Source organism: Zingiber officinale, chromosome 9A (genome assembly GCF_018446385.1).
Source record: "Zingiber officinale cultivar Zhangliang chromosome 9A, Zo_v1.1, whole genome shotgun sequence".
NCBI lineage: Eukaryota > Viridiplantae > Streptophyta > Magnoliopsida > Zingiberales > Zingiberaceae > Zingiber > Zingiber officinale.
Window position 1 is genome coordinate 136976839 of NC_056002.1, and position 15737 is coordinate 136992575.

Sequence of the window (15737 nt, forward strand, 5' to 3'; positions counted from 1 at the left end):
TTAAGACATGGAGTGTTATCATATGAGATCTTGAAGTCGAAACTCGGCGTGACCGAGCATAACCTCCCCTATGTTTTGGCCATTTGCACTAATGGCTAGTAGTCACCTGTGATTTACCTTCTCTGTGTTGGTCTAAGGACGGATTGACGGGAGTGCTAAGGGTAAACAAATCACCTTTTGCCACATGTCAGGTTAGTCAAAGGGTACTTTTTAAATTATAGTAAATATTAAATGATTGCCATAATTTTAAATATATTTTTCATCAGATTATTATTGGGGCAGGTATTATTGCCTAACGGATAAATGACGCCAGGCCACAGCTAAGTTGGGCAAATAGTTGGTTTTGAAGGATGGCCGTTGCCTTGATGGCTTCAACAAAATTGGACGCGATACGTTACATGATTGTCTGCAATATGCTAAATAAATAATTACAAATATAAATATAAAGGACAAGGAAAAAAATTATATAATTATATTATCCAAAATAGAGTAAAGTAGAGAAAAATTTTTAATCAGAACTTGAATTTTGTATGCAATTCTCACTCATAAAAAATTTTGTTTCCACTTCCATGTAAAATTTTATTTGCTTCAACTCCCTCATGCAAATATTGTGACCTAATTGCCCTTCAGATTTTTTTGATACAAAAGATTCAAAAATGAGTATAATTTAAAGAAAATCTAGTATATTTTCTATCCAATTGAGTATCATTTAAAGAAAATCTAGTATATTCGAGTACATTTTTAATTAAAATTATCCTTCATATATTTTAGGTATAAATAGTCTAAAAATGAGTATAATTCTTATTAAATTCAACATTTTAAATTAGAATCAAGTATATTTTCTATTAAATTGAGTACGATTTTTTTCCTATTTAATATAATTCTTCCTAAATTCAGTATCATTTGAAAAAAATCTAGTATAAGTATCATTTAAAGAAAATCTAGTATATTTTACATCTAATTGAGTACCAAAGAAAATCTAGTATATTTTCCATCCAATTGAGGTGGAAAAAGAATCGTACTCAATTTGATAGAAAATATACTAGATTCTAGTTTAATTGTACTAAATTTAAGAGAATTTATACTCATTTTTAGACTTTTTATACTTAAAATATCAGGGGCAATTAGATAAGAATATTAGACTAGGGAGTGAAAAGAAAGATTTTTTTCCAACGGGGAGTGCATGCAAACTTGTGTTTGCTAATGGGGACTGCATACAAATTTTCCCTCCAAAATACCTTATTTTTTATTTTTTTTATTTGTACACAAAAAAATTAACATTCTTTATTGAATTAAACAAGTATTAAAAATATTTATAATTATGTTCTATCCCATGTCTTTATTTTATTTTTAAAAAATATTTTTATATATTTGTTCTGTATTAAACAATAAAGTTAGTGATTCCTAAAAAGGAAATAATATAAAAGGATAACAGAGAGAAAAAAGAAGAAGCGTAGTCTCCTTAACAATAAAGTTAATATTTTGGGGTTTATTGTATTTATCCACTGTTTTGTTGAGATGTAATACATGTTGTTGGTGTTACTTCACGAATAATTCTGTGTTCAATCGTCAGCAAATAATTTAGCTCCGGGAGCAATGGACTAATGGTTAGGTCTTCAGTAGATAATTACATAATTTAAAATTTAAATTTTAACTGTAACATATTAAAGGGGATTTTTTTTCTCCAATTAAAAGTAAGTCTAAAAATATTATTTGTTTGAATAGATCGCATAAGTACTTAACGATTGATATTGAATATCTAATTTATAAAAAATTATTGTCTCCCTTGACCTAAAGAAATAAAATCTTATTTACAATTAAGACATACATTGTTCTCACTCTGATTATGTTGGATATATGTAAATAGAGAAGAGATGGAAGAGGTAAGAAACTTCATTGTGAATGAGATTTGAGTCTCATATTAGGAGTTTCAAGGCGTATTGGTTAGTATATATTGATTCACATGCATTGTGGATGTGAACAAATGTATGGGGAGAGACTCTCTCACGTGTGGGTGCACAGAGGGTGCAAATTCAGGGTCCCGATTACATTGAATCATGTTGATTTGTGTGCGAGCACGACCTGCGCATCGAATGAGGACTGACCAGGGCAAAATTTGCCCAAGCGGAACAACCAATATTTTACCAGGTAAACCTTTTTGCTACTTGTGTAACAGATGCATTAAATAAAGATTAATGCAGCCGAGTGAAATGTTGGAATTTCACAGCTGGCGAATAATGATCATTAACACTGTCTGTTTCACAGCTGGCGAATAATGATCTTTAAACGACCATTAGCACTGCCCTTTGGTCTTCAGCTCGTATATAAGGAGGCTACGACCAGAGACAAAAGGTTACATACACGAAAGGCTGAATCTCCACCTTCGTTTCCCATCTCCTATATCGTGCATTTTTTGCTCGGTGGAGTGCTTGTGATATCAATCGAGTACCTCTTAGTTCACCGTGACCATCAGTGTTTGGTAGGAATCACGGTTCACCGTTATATTCTGGGAAACAGACAACCCAAGAAATCCTTGAAGCACACTTGGAAGTGGGGCAAATCTGTTTCAAGGAAATTAAATTCGTTGCAGGCCTCGGTTTACTCAGTTCACTCGTCTGACCGCTTTCTAGGCTTCACTCTGCTGTTCACCCAGCAACTCGTTCGGTAGAAGCCTTCAACTTGCTAGGCAGCATCTCGGTCGGCAGAAGTCTTTGATTCGCTCGGTCAGCCTTAGTCTAATTCGTTCGATCAGTCTTAACCTATTTCTCTCGGTCGACATAAGCCTTCAATTTGCTCAATCGACCTTAACCTATTTCGCTCGGTCGACAGCTAACTCGTCCGGTCAACCACTATAGCACTTGGCAAATACCAGCTCCTGCTGACAACTTAAGATTATCAGCTCAGATTATTTCAACAGTTAAGTGAATTTAAATTCTATGTAATTTTAAATTCAACTACGTCCCCAAAAATCTTCGACGACATATTGTTTTTGCTAGCAGAATATATACACATAGCAAATTAGCAATTAATTCTATAGGCATTCGATTATGGCAATGCCAATAAACATAATCGTGAAGACGATAAAGATTATCAATCTCACCCACCAAAGAATCTCGGACAATTTTGTATGGTAATTTCGGTAAATCTATCAAGTGGTAGCCAACTTAATCATCCTCTAAATAATTCTATACAGTAATACCCAAATGTGCATGGCTCCGGTGCTCATGATGCCATCTACTAATACCATATTTTTATAGCTAAAACATAGTTTCAAACATACATAGTTATAAATTCTTAACATTCAACTATATAATATTAGATTAACAAGCATAATCAATGCATAAAATATCCAATCGAAAAATACTTAGTACTAAGATTTAGCAATAGCATGTTCAAAACATTATATTATTCAAATAAGCATTACTAACATATTAGAAGTACAATATAAAGTCACACATACTCAACATGTTACATCAAAATGTTCTCATAAATTTCCTAATAAAGCCAGATAAGTCTTCTTTATTATTATTGTAGTTCGACCATATAACATTAGCTATGTTATTCTTGATCATATTACCTTATCTTTGATCATCGTCTTGTCTCTCATTACAACTTCAATTTATTATCATAATTTACACTCAATTCATGATCCACTTTACTAATCAACCTCTAGCCCGGATCCACCCTCATTAAGAAATTATAAAAAATACAACATGCTAAGACATTATCTGTGTGAATTCCAATTTCATATTGAGGCTTTATTCCTCTAGTAATAATTGGAAACATCTTCTTTAAAACCCCAAAAGCTCTCTCAATTGCATTGCGAAGAGATGTATATCAAAGATTGAAAAGCTCTTTTTCATTTTGATGTGTGATGATTCTAAAATTATTGTTATTGTATTTTTTTTATTTTGAGTACGTTTAGAAATTTTATGATTGTGAGTTATATTATAATTTCTTTTCTTTCTCTGTGTCTTAGAGTTGAAATCACACACACACAATATCAACCCATAGGATAATTGCTATTATGTCGGATGTCGGTTGGTATGAGAGCTAGCAGGTTCTGATTAAGAAAGTTGAGCATCAGATCCAATGAAAGGTCGTCGTGGTCATGGTCATGGTCGCAACAACAAATAAGTAGTTTTGATTGAGGAATCTAAGTACCATGAAAGATAGTTAAGGATTTATAGAGGTAAGTTACAGATTTAACCCAATTAGTAGTGTGGCGATGCAAAATCTTGAAGATCGTAAGGTATGTGGTCGAATGGTTTTCTAACGGGGACTTAGTGCATTTGGAGAAACTCATGCCTACTAAATTGCCATCAAGCAATATGAAGGCTACCCCTCATATCGAGTCAAGGTACAAGCAATTGAAAAGGCAGTTCCATGCTATCAATGAGATGTTGAATCATAGCAGTGGATTTAGGTGGAACGATGTTGAGAAGTGTATCATTACAACAAAAGATGTCTTTGATGCTTGGGTTAAGGTAACTTTTTATATTTTGTGTTTTTCCATTTCTTTGATGATTGTGGGGTTTTTTTTTCCTAATGATATGTTTTTAATTTAGAGTCATCCGGCTGCTATTAGTGTAAGGAACAAAGAGTTCCCCCATCTTGATGACTTGATGTCTGTGTGGGGGAAAGATCATGTCACAGGAGCTAACGCAGAAACCCCTACTGATGCAATAGAAAAGCTAAATTTATGTGATGAAGAGGATGACACATTTAATGCAGAAACCCCCGCTGAATGTTACAAAGATGAAGAATTTGATGATGTCAACCAAGCAATAAGAAAATCTGCGACTCCAGATTTTTCAATTTGTTCGTCAAACAAGAAGTTAACCACCAAAAAGAGTAAAGGGAAGGCTGATGATGTTCTAGGTGACTTAGTGGAGAGATTTATAAATATGTTATTGTTGTTAATGAAGCTAATGAGGAGATGAAGTGAATTTCCACCTACTTCAAGAAACAAACTGAGAGTAGTGATAGAAAAATGAAGAAATTAGGGATGCCCATTCAATAGTCCTAGGAAATGCGTTAAGTGTGTACCTTAGCGAATCTCGGATGCTTACCTTTTTTTCGAAATTCGTGAGTCCGGTGATGAGTTTCTTGATTCTTGAATGAAGGTGTGCGACGATTTCTCCTTCTTCTAACCGGAGGCTGCAGATATGGTTCTGAAGCAGGTCCTACTTCATGAAGTTGGCTTCAGACGTACCTTTGTGTAGCTCAAAGAACTTCTCTTAAAGCTCCTTTGTTGATTCGTAGGTTTCGATCCGGTTGACTTCTTACAGAGGTAACACACTTAGTAGAATAAACTCGGCTCGTCCATTTACTACGAAGTCTGCTTGTTACTTTTTTGTCCATTGATACTCTTCTTTATCCTTGGGTGTTTCAAAACCATATTTTTAATATTAGTAATAAATTAAAATCAGTTTTGAAGAATACCTTCAATTTTCTTTTCCAACTCGTGAATTCCCTGTCAAACTTCAGTGGGTAGATGCTCAGTCTGGTCATTTCTTATGCTTTGTTTGGCGGTTAGTCATCCTGAAGCTTGTTGGCCTCTGATACCATTGTTGGCTTCTTGACAACCGACTAGAGGGGGTGAATAGCCTGCACAATAAATCAAACAAAATCCTTTCTCGACTTATAGCTTGAATAATAAAACTAACACTTGCATAAAAAGAATTACAAGAATAAAAGAAAAGAAGATGCACAAGAAGGTGTAATTTTTTATAACCGGGGAGGTTGTTAATATAAGGAAGTTGAAAGCCCACTAACAATTTCCTTCCGGCGGAGAAGACTCTTACAGCAGTTAAAGCTCACAACTATAAAGCTAAACTCAAATGGAATCAATTACAAGTGTTGTGCTTAGCTTCTTGGATCAGGCCTGTATTTTAGCCATGGTCAGGGCCCCTACTAGAAAAAAGGTCTATCATGACACTTCACTAATGACATTTATTTTAAAATGTAGTTATAAACATTCTTTAAGGGCACTAATTAAAAATGATTATATTTTTTTTTAAAAAAATATCATATAAACATAGTTTATAAATGTCAATATGTTACACATGTAAAAATATATATTAATCAACTTGTTTAACTTTTATAACCTAAACTTTCTCTTTTCAACACCGATATTTTTTCCACAGCCACATCTTGAGTTTTTGCCTGCAACACCATTCCCTCACATGCGCCGATTCTTTCTTCTCGCGTAATCCCTAACTCTCGCCGTCACCGCTCCTCAGATCACCCACGCTCAAGCGTCGCTAGCTCCTCTCCCTTTCTCCTCCCTAACCTGCTCTTGCCGTCGCCACTCCTCTCACCCACGCTCATCATCTCTGTCACTGCTCCTCACCCTTTTTCCTCCCTAACCTGCTCTCGTCGTCGTCGCTCCTCTCACCCACGTTCACGAATTCTTGTCGCCGCTGCTGACCTGCATCTCTCGTCTCCACCACGATTCCTCCACAGCACTGCCTCCTCTGTGATTCCTTAGCTTTACGGTAATCTTTTGAATCCTTAAATTAACCAAATCATTGTCCTTGTCATTGATCAACGAGCGTTAGGGAATTCTGAGAACCTTAAAACCTCAATTGCAGGAACAGAAGGAAGCAGTGAGTGGAGGTTTGGGTCTAAGAAATCTGAAATTTTAAAGGTATTTCTTTGTTACCTATTACCTCTTGTTTTTGTGTACTGTTGATTTTTCCAATTCGAACCCTACCTCCATGAAAGTAAGACTGATTGATTCCCCAACCATACAAGTAATTCCTTGTTGCATTGCTTGTAGTTTGGAGAGGTGTCTGATGCAATTTCAATACATTTTTGTGTCATTTTCATGTCATCTATAAATGATTACTTAGAGTTTGTTTAATCCATGCATATCACCATCCTCTGATGGCAGGACAAGGGTGTTTTGTTCTTTAGGACTTGGAAATGGTCAATGTTAAATAGGGATATCTTTTGTATGTCACCATCCCCTGATGGCAATGGAATTTATCTAATGAAAAAATTGATTAACAGTTTGGTATCAACACATGTCATCAAGCAATTGTAATATAAATTCCCTTACAAGGCTACATAAGAAAACGAATGGAAGAATCAAATAAACGTTGATATAAATTCCATTGCATGTCATCAAGTATCAACAGAGTTTGCATACTACAAACTCTTATTATCAAATATAAGTTTGGGCAACTACTTCATTTGATATAAACGTTGTGCAGTGAGAGGTATGATGTACTATCGTAGAGCATTGAAGCTTCAGGCTTTTCTTGACATGGCCCAAGAAAGTGGTTAGTCTTAGCTTCTTTGTTTTAAATACTTAGGTAAAGATCTTTGGCTTCTTGATTTCTCTTATTTAAATCATTCTTCTCTAGAGATATTAGAGGGATATAAAGCATTTACTGATCCAACGGACGAAGAAAATAAGAGCCAAAGGTCATTATTTGCTCAGCTTGATGCCATAGCAGACATGAAATTCACATATGTTGCTACGTTGCCACAACCAGAAAAGGTGATGCAGGAGAGGATCCAAAATTATATATTTTTTTAAAAGTAGTTATCCGTTAATTAAGTTTAGTTTATTTCTATATTTAATTTTATCCTAAATATTAGGAACTAAATCTTGATAGTTAATTTATCCTAAATCTTAGAAAATAAGTCTAGTTGGTTATTTTCTGTTTAGATTTTTTTAAGGGTTTTGAGAGCTATATAAACCTATGCTTAGATGATGTTTATGGACAAGTTATTTTAATATTGAATCAATTAGTTTCGCTTAAGCCACATTACGGCTACATCTCTTTTGTTCTTCTATTCCCGCTCTTATTTTCTCAAGAAGGTTTTTAAACCTATCGTAGCTTGAGCTACTCCTTATTTTGTTATTTCTCTCTTGTTTTCTTCTTAATCCCTTTGTAACTTCACGCCCCAGAATAATCTATATTCTGCTCGACGTCAGTTGGTATCAGAGTTCATTAAGATCCAATGGAGGGTCGTCATGGATGTGGTCGTAGCACCCAAGACGAGATTCAGTATCTATAGAGACAAGTCACAAAGTTATCTCGATGTCTAGCGACACTAGAACATAAAGATCATAAGTTCCTTTATTCCCCTTTTGAAAAATTTATAATTTCCAATCGAGAAGAGTTGTCTAAGCACAAGTTTGGTTTCGAGAAATATGGGTTCAACCACCCCACCACCTACAACTTTGAGAGAACACCAACTCCCCAGCGCCTCTATGTCCCCCCCTTCCTCTCACTATGACCGAGACAACCATGAGAATGCGGATCTCGACAACATTGAGTACGACCAGTCCTACTCTCTCAATAAACCAGTTGCAGGAGGCAGCGAAGACAACGACAAGATTGAATTATTCGGTGATCAAATTTACGATGAAGATGAGATCGAAGCACTAGGTGAACCGATATTTGATGATAAAATTGACGAGGTACTTTATGGTGATGACCATGAGATTTTGGTCTTATTTGAAGATGCAGTTTGTGCCGTATCGAAAGACAACGCGGAGAAAATGGAGACTATGGATGTTGAAGACATTATTTTGAGCTCGAGGATGAGTTCGTTTCAACTTGGGGTGTCTGATGCAGGGGTATCTAGTGACACAATCATCTCGTACCATCCAACATGGCTATGCTCCCCTTGGAGCTGTTACGAGAAGAAAATAAAACTACCAACTTTCCTTTTGAATCTTGAAGAAGGACGATCGAGGCTACTTACAAGGAAGATGATGAGTTTGTGGTTTCCTGACGTGGTTGCACTCTATTCGAAGTCTGGACGAGATGGAATCCCTTCAGATTTGGTAACCAATAACTCTACACTACTTTCTATATCCAGATTTTTGAACAATATGAAGCACGAAGACATGGTATATACTTTGCTTCCTTACAAAAGTGATAAAATAGATCTAGACTTGGATCTACCAGCTGAGGTGCAACAACTCCTACCCTACTTTGATGATTTGATGGATGAAGACCTTCCTCCGAGACTTTCCTCTAGGAGAGACATTCAACACCAGATTGACCTCGTTTCGGGATCAAGCTTACTTAACCGGCCGACATACCATCTTAGCCCTAAGGATGTTGAAAAACTACAATGACAAGTTGTGGAGCTATTGAGACAAGGTTTTACTCGTGAGAGTATGAGCCTTTGTGCAGTCCCTTCTCTACTCGAGCCAAAGAAAGACTGTTCTTGGCACATGTGTATTGATAGCAGAGCCCTTACCACAATCATGGTGAAGTATATATTCCCGATTCCTCGCTTAGATGACATGTTGGATCAACTTTCCGGTTCAAAGATCTTCTCTAAGATTGATCTTAGGAGTGGATACCACCAGATTCGAATCAAGCTTGGAGATAAATGGAAGACCGCCTTCAAGACACAACATGGCTTGTATGAGTGGATGGTCATGCCTTTCGGACTATCCAATGCACCCATCACATTCATGAGATTCATGCATCAAGTCTTACGACCTTTCATGGGAAGATTTGTTGTTGTATACTTTGACGACATCATCATTTATAGCTCGACACGAGCTTTGCACCTTGATCACCTTCACACTGTTTTTGAGAAGCTAAAGGTGGAACACTTGTTCATCAACAACAGGAAGTGTTCTCTGTTCACAACCTCAGTTTTGTTTCTTGGATTTAAAGTGTCTACCGATGGTGTTCGTGCAGATCCATCAAATATAGATGTAGTTTTAGAGTGGCCGCAGCCAAAAACCATTCACGACATCTAAAAGTTTCATGGATTGACCTCTTTCTATCGTCAATTCATCCAGAATTTCAGCACCTTAATTACTCTTATCACTGAGTGTCTCAAGGAGCACAAGTTCAAGTGGACTGATGCGGCTACAACTAGCTTTCAACTGGTGAAGGAAAAGATGACCAAAGCACCCATTCTAGCACTTCCAGAGTTCACCTTCACGCTGAAGCATCAATCCAGGAGTCTCAATCGTGTTGCAAATTCTCTAAGCTGTCATTCTTCCCTGCTTACTACCATGAGCATTAAGGTTGTCGGCTTTGGATCTTTCTTAGATATACAACACATTATCAGTGAATTTCATAACAAAAGACACTTTGACCGAGATAAGACATTAGCCCACATATCTTCCGACTTCTATTGGACCAAGCTAACCAGTGACGTAGCTCATTTTGTGGATCATTGCTTTGTTTGTCAGCAATCTAAGGGAACCCTCACCAATGCTGATTCTATTCTAGTTGTAGTGGACCGATTCTCCAAGATGGCTCACTTTGTGGCGTGCTAAAAAACCATGGATGTTATTCGGATTGTCACCCTCTTCTTCAAATTAAAGAGATTGTGCGTTTACACAGTATTCCTCGAACTATTACTTCGGATCGTGATACTAAATTTGTCAGTTAATTTTGGAAGACTTTATAGGAAAAGCTAGGGACAAAGTTAAACTTCAGCAGCGCCTATCACCCTCAAATAGATGGTCAGACTGAGATAGTGAATCGGAGCTTAGGAAATCTTCTGAGATGTTTCACAAGAACCAAACCGAAGCAATGAGATCTGGTTTTACCATAAGCAGAATTCGCATACAATAGATCAAAGAACATGACAACTGGTTGGAGCCCTTTCGAAGTTGTTTATGGACAAAACTCATCCGAGGTGCTGGATTTAGCCCCTATTTGGCGACTCGGACAACTTAACCCCAAGGCTGAGGAGATGGCCGAGCATCTTTGGGTTATTCATGAGTAGGTTAAGCAAGCTATTCAAGAAAGCAACACCGAATACAAGATCATGGCAGATCGGCATCGACGTCAGGTTCCTTTTGACATTGGTGATATGGTTTGGGTTGTATTAAGTCGTGACCGTTTCCCTGCTGGTGAATACAACAAGCTCAAAGATCGAAAGATTGGACCTTACGAGATACTAGAAAAGATTAATGACAATGCCTACAGGTTCTGACTTCCTAGTTATTTAAAAACTTCTGATGTTTTTAATATAAAACACCTAAGTCATTGTGCTCTGGAACCAGATACACCCACTCTAGACTGGAGGACGAGTTCTCTTCAACTCCAGGCGACTGATGCAGGAGAGGATCCAAAATTGGGATTTTTTAAAGTAGTTATCTATTAATTAAGTTTAGTTTATTTTTATATTTAATTTTATCTTAAATCTTAGGAACCAAGTCTTGATAGCTAATTTATCCTAAATCTTAGGGAATAAGTCTAGTTGGCTATTTTTCTATTTAGATTTTTTTGAGGGTTTTGAGAGTAATATAAACTTATGCTTAGATGATGTTTAGGGACAAGTTATTTTGATATTGAATTAATTGGTTTCGCTTAAGCCACGTTACGGCTACATCTCTTTTGTTCTTCTATTCCCGCTCTTATTTTCTCAAGAAGGTTTTTAAACCTATCTTAGCTTGAGCTACTCTTTATTTTGTTATTTCTCTCTTGTTTCCTTCTTAATCCCTCTGTAACTTCATGCCCCAGAATAATCTATATTCTGCCTGGCGTCAAAAGGTCTAGAGATCGTCATGCAACAGACATTTTGAACCTGATGGTTAGTATGTGTTTTTTTTTTCAAATTAGCAATGTTATAGTTCTTCATATTTTCTTGCTTATTATTATAGCCCAATTTTTTCCTTAAATATCAACCTTAATGTTGTTGGTATATACATAAATTTCAATCTATAAAGCCGGAGAATTTTAATGGAAACAATAATTTGGTAGTTTTAGAACTGCATGTTCTTTGCAATTTGAATATATATCAGAAACTATGGGTCAATTTCATATCTAATCCATACATCAACGATTGCAACTTTCATGCGCTCTTCGTGTCTATCTTGAGCAAAATTATGATACCCAATTAGTACAACCACAGTTAAGTTTCTTATTTATGCAAGCCTGAGTTTGATTGATTATTCATCCACAAACAAAGTAAAAGGTTGAATAAAAATTTGGAATGGCAAGAGAAACTGACAAATGATAAGTATAACTTACATATGGAAAATCATGCCATTTCTGAAGTTCATGAATGGTATATATTTTATTTATATAGAATATATAATTTGAATCAATATTAGTAGAATTTTATTTAATGTATTATGTATAATTTAATATATTAGGAAAGAAGTGAAAAAAAATAAAAATGCAAGAAAACAAAGGATAATGAATTAAACCACTGGAAGGACATCTTTTTCTCAAATGAAAAAAGGATAATTCTTCTTATCATGTTATAGTTTTATGTGTATTTGAATGTATAAACTAGTAACCAAATATATTTTTAGGAAAAAGAAAAGGGGTATCCTCCAACACGAGCTGAATTATTTTATGCCTATTTTACTTATGCTAATGGAGCTCCCTCAAGCAATGTTGTAGAAGAAAGATCGGTAAGATATTTTATACTCTTCATTTATTTTATTTTAAAGTATTTTTTTCATTATCATTATGTATTAAATAAGCTTTAATAGGTTTTAAAGGTTCCAATGAAAGAACTACAAAATCAACTTTCTGAAGATTATAATGATCAAGTGAGTCCGAATGATATATTTGTTCGAATCATTGGACCGGATAGACTTGGTTGGGTAGTATGCTTGGTGATGGTGTTAGCCCATCTGATTTATGGGGAGTAGTTCCTAGTCGTGACACATGCAATAAACTAGAAATGGAATAGAATACAAAGTTGGAAATGATGAATGAGCAAATTAAAAAGCAAGGCCAACATATTGCAATGTTAGAAACAAACTTTTCTGATCAATCAAACACAAATCCTCTTGCAAATTGCAATAATAGTCAACATGCTTCATCAAGTAGTAATCCACAGGGTTTTATTCCATCTTGTCTAACCTTACGAGTAAGATTTGTTTAATTTCTATTTCATTAAATGTTCCACACATCTTGAAAACATTTGCTATATTTTATACTTTTATGTAGATTGGAAGTTCTGTCTTGATCAAAAGTTTATTTGATTCGATAAAAATTGTGGCAAAAAGAATGCTTCTCAATATGGATCCAAATAATATAATAGGGAGACAAAAACTAGAACCAAATTGGTGTGAAGTACAGGTACTAGTTCTTGAACCTGAAGAAAATTTAATTAGATCTTATGATCGCTTACAAAGGTTTGAGGATACACTTGGAGGAATGATAGCTTGGCCTTGTCATCTGGTATGATTTATCTTTTATTAATTTTTTATATTTATCATATTATTCAAATTTTAAATAAATATGAAATGCATTTGCAGTTGGCAATAAGTGAAGATTTCTATTAGTGCATATGGAATGATATTTTATTTGTTTCTCACTTGGTATGATATTCCATCTTTTAAATTATGTTTATATTTTTATTGTTTAATTTGCTTATACAAATTTCTGGAATGTATTTGTAGGTGACAGGTACTTGGATTTTGCATATGATGGTTGAAAATAGTTGATAGTAAATTAGTTGAGTTTTTTTATTTTATTAGACCTTGTTAGCTCTAAAACTCAATGTTTTGTTAGTGTTTACTTAGTGTTCGATTTAATACTTTTACATTAGTATTGCATTTATACTTTTGTGATGATGGGATGAATTGTGATGACGTCGTGAATGAATTGGATATTTTGGATGTAAAACTTTTCTATTTTATATAGTGGCGAATTGTGATGATGAGTAAATTGTAATAATGTATATTTTTTTGCATTATGTGGTGAATGTTTTATATTATGAATAAATATCAGTAATAATATGTAATGTCTTTTTAAAATATTATAATTGACAATTAATAATGTCATTATAGATTAGTTAACCTGACAGTTTAAAATGTCATTATCCCCGTCGCAACGGATCGCGTTACATCATGATCCGATAGAATTTTCGGTCCGGGCGACTCGAGTCTGGGCACTCCGAACCAAAAAGTCAGCATTCTGTTAACTTTTGATCTGGGGCTTCCGTTCCGACTCGCTTACATGGGTGATTTTGGCTATCCGGAATAGGGCTCACCCGAATCCAACTTCCGGCCTTCTCGAGCAACCTTCCGCTTCGGCTTCTCGTTTCTTGGAAATGTCGCGCACCTCCTTCTCGTCCGCCAGCATACTCTTTCGCAGCACCTCGTCCCTCGGACGCACCGAACCCATCGGCACTCTCCCGTGTCATCCTTTTCGCTAGCTGCGTCTTTCGCTCGACTTCCTATGCTCCTAAGTTCCTGCATACTTAGACACAGGGGTTACAAACCAACAGGATCTAACTTGACTTAGTTGATCATATCAAAACTACCTTGTGATACTTATACATCGTGTCCCGACCGGTTCATTTATGAGCAAGAGGGTTCACATAAGAATCCTTGGGTTGCATGGTGCAATCTGGGTCCTAGATTCTCACCTCCTTTTGCTCTGAATTTCAACCGTAATGCCTCTCTTTCGCTGTGGGACTAAAACCCACAAGTCACGTTTCATTCAAATTTTCCAACACTTACTTCACTAACAACATTTAGCTCTAAATTCACACAGAATTAGCGGGTTTAAGAGATTTTCTTGTTCACGCATTCACTTGAAATAGAAAGTTGGTGATGAATATTTGAAACAAAAGCTGTACTTCAGCTACAAACAAAATTTTCTATTCTCGGAGTTATTTTGATTTGTATGATCAAAGTTTTACTTCAGTTATGTTCTAATAGTATTAGAATGCAATTATCAGGGCACAGGCTGTGGGTTGGCCGCCAGTGAGATCCTTCAGGAAGAACATACTCTATGTTCACTCTGAGAAGTGTGTCAGCGAAAGCAAGGGCAACAGCGGTAACTCGCCAGTTGCCTTTGTGAAGGTGAGCATGAATGGTGCAACGTACCTGCTCCAAAAGCATTAGTATAATCAAAACACAAAATAGTATAATCTGTATACAAAACATCTAACAAGCATGAGGATCGGTATGAAAACTGTGAGTTAAATCAATATTTTGATATCTCAACACACTTTTAGGAAACTCTTGCGCTCCAAGGTGATGGATCTGAGTATGTCGCCACTATAACGGCCACCGTTTCACTTATTATTACTCGATCATTTAATGCATCCGTTTCATAACAGCAAAAAAATCTACCGATTTGGCATTCAACATGCACAAGTCGTGCCCATACACGAGTCAACATAGTTTAGTCGCACCCACCCATGAGAGAAAGTCTCTCCCCATGTATTTGTTCACATCCTCAATGTATGTGAATCAATATAAACAACCAACATGCCTTGAAACTCCCAATGTAAAACTAAAGTCTCATTCACAATGGAACTTCTATCCTCTTCCACTTCTTCTCCATTCACACATATTCAACACCAAACAACTCCTAATTCTATACCTGTATCTAGCAAAAAAATTCGATATATTAAAGGAACTTAATATTGGTCTCTCCTATTGCAGCACCAAGAGCCATGGAGAAGTGCAAGAACAGAAGTTGAAGATTTGTTCCACCAAGTAAAATGACAAAAAGCAAATTCACCTCTGGATTTGGATCAAGGCATCTGCATGTGTGCTTACATATTTCCCAAGTATAGTTTGTTGGTGCAGGAAGCACCAGACGATCGATCAAACCTGAATTTTGACATAACATGAGTTTTGATTATGTCAAAGGATTCAAAGTTAAATTGTCTTGTGATCTAACAAGGTTGATTGAGTTTGCAGGAAAGTCTTAAGTTTTCTTAGGTAAAAGTCCTAGCTCCGGTTATCATCTTTATGTATGGACAATAAGAAATGCCACTTCAAAACGGCTGCTTCCGTGTGACCTAGTAAATGG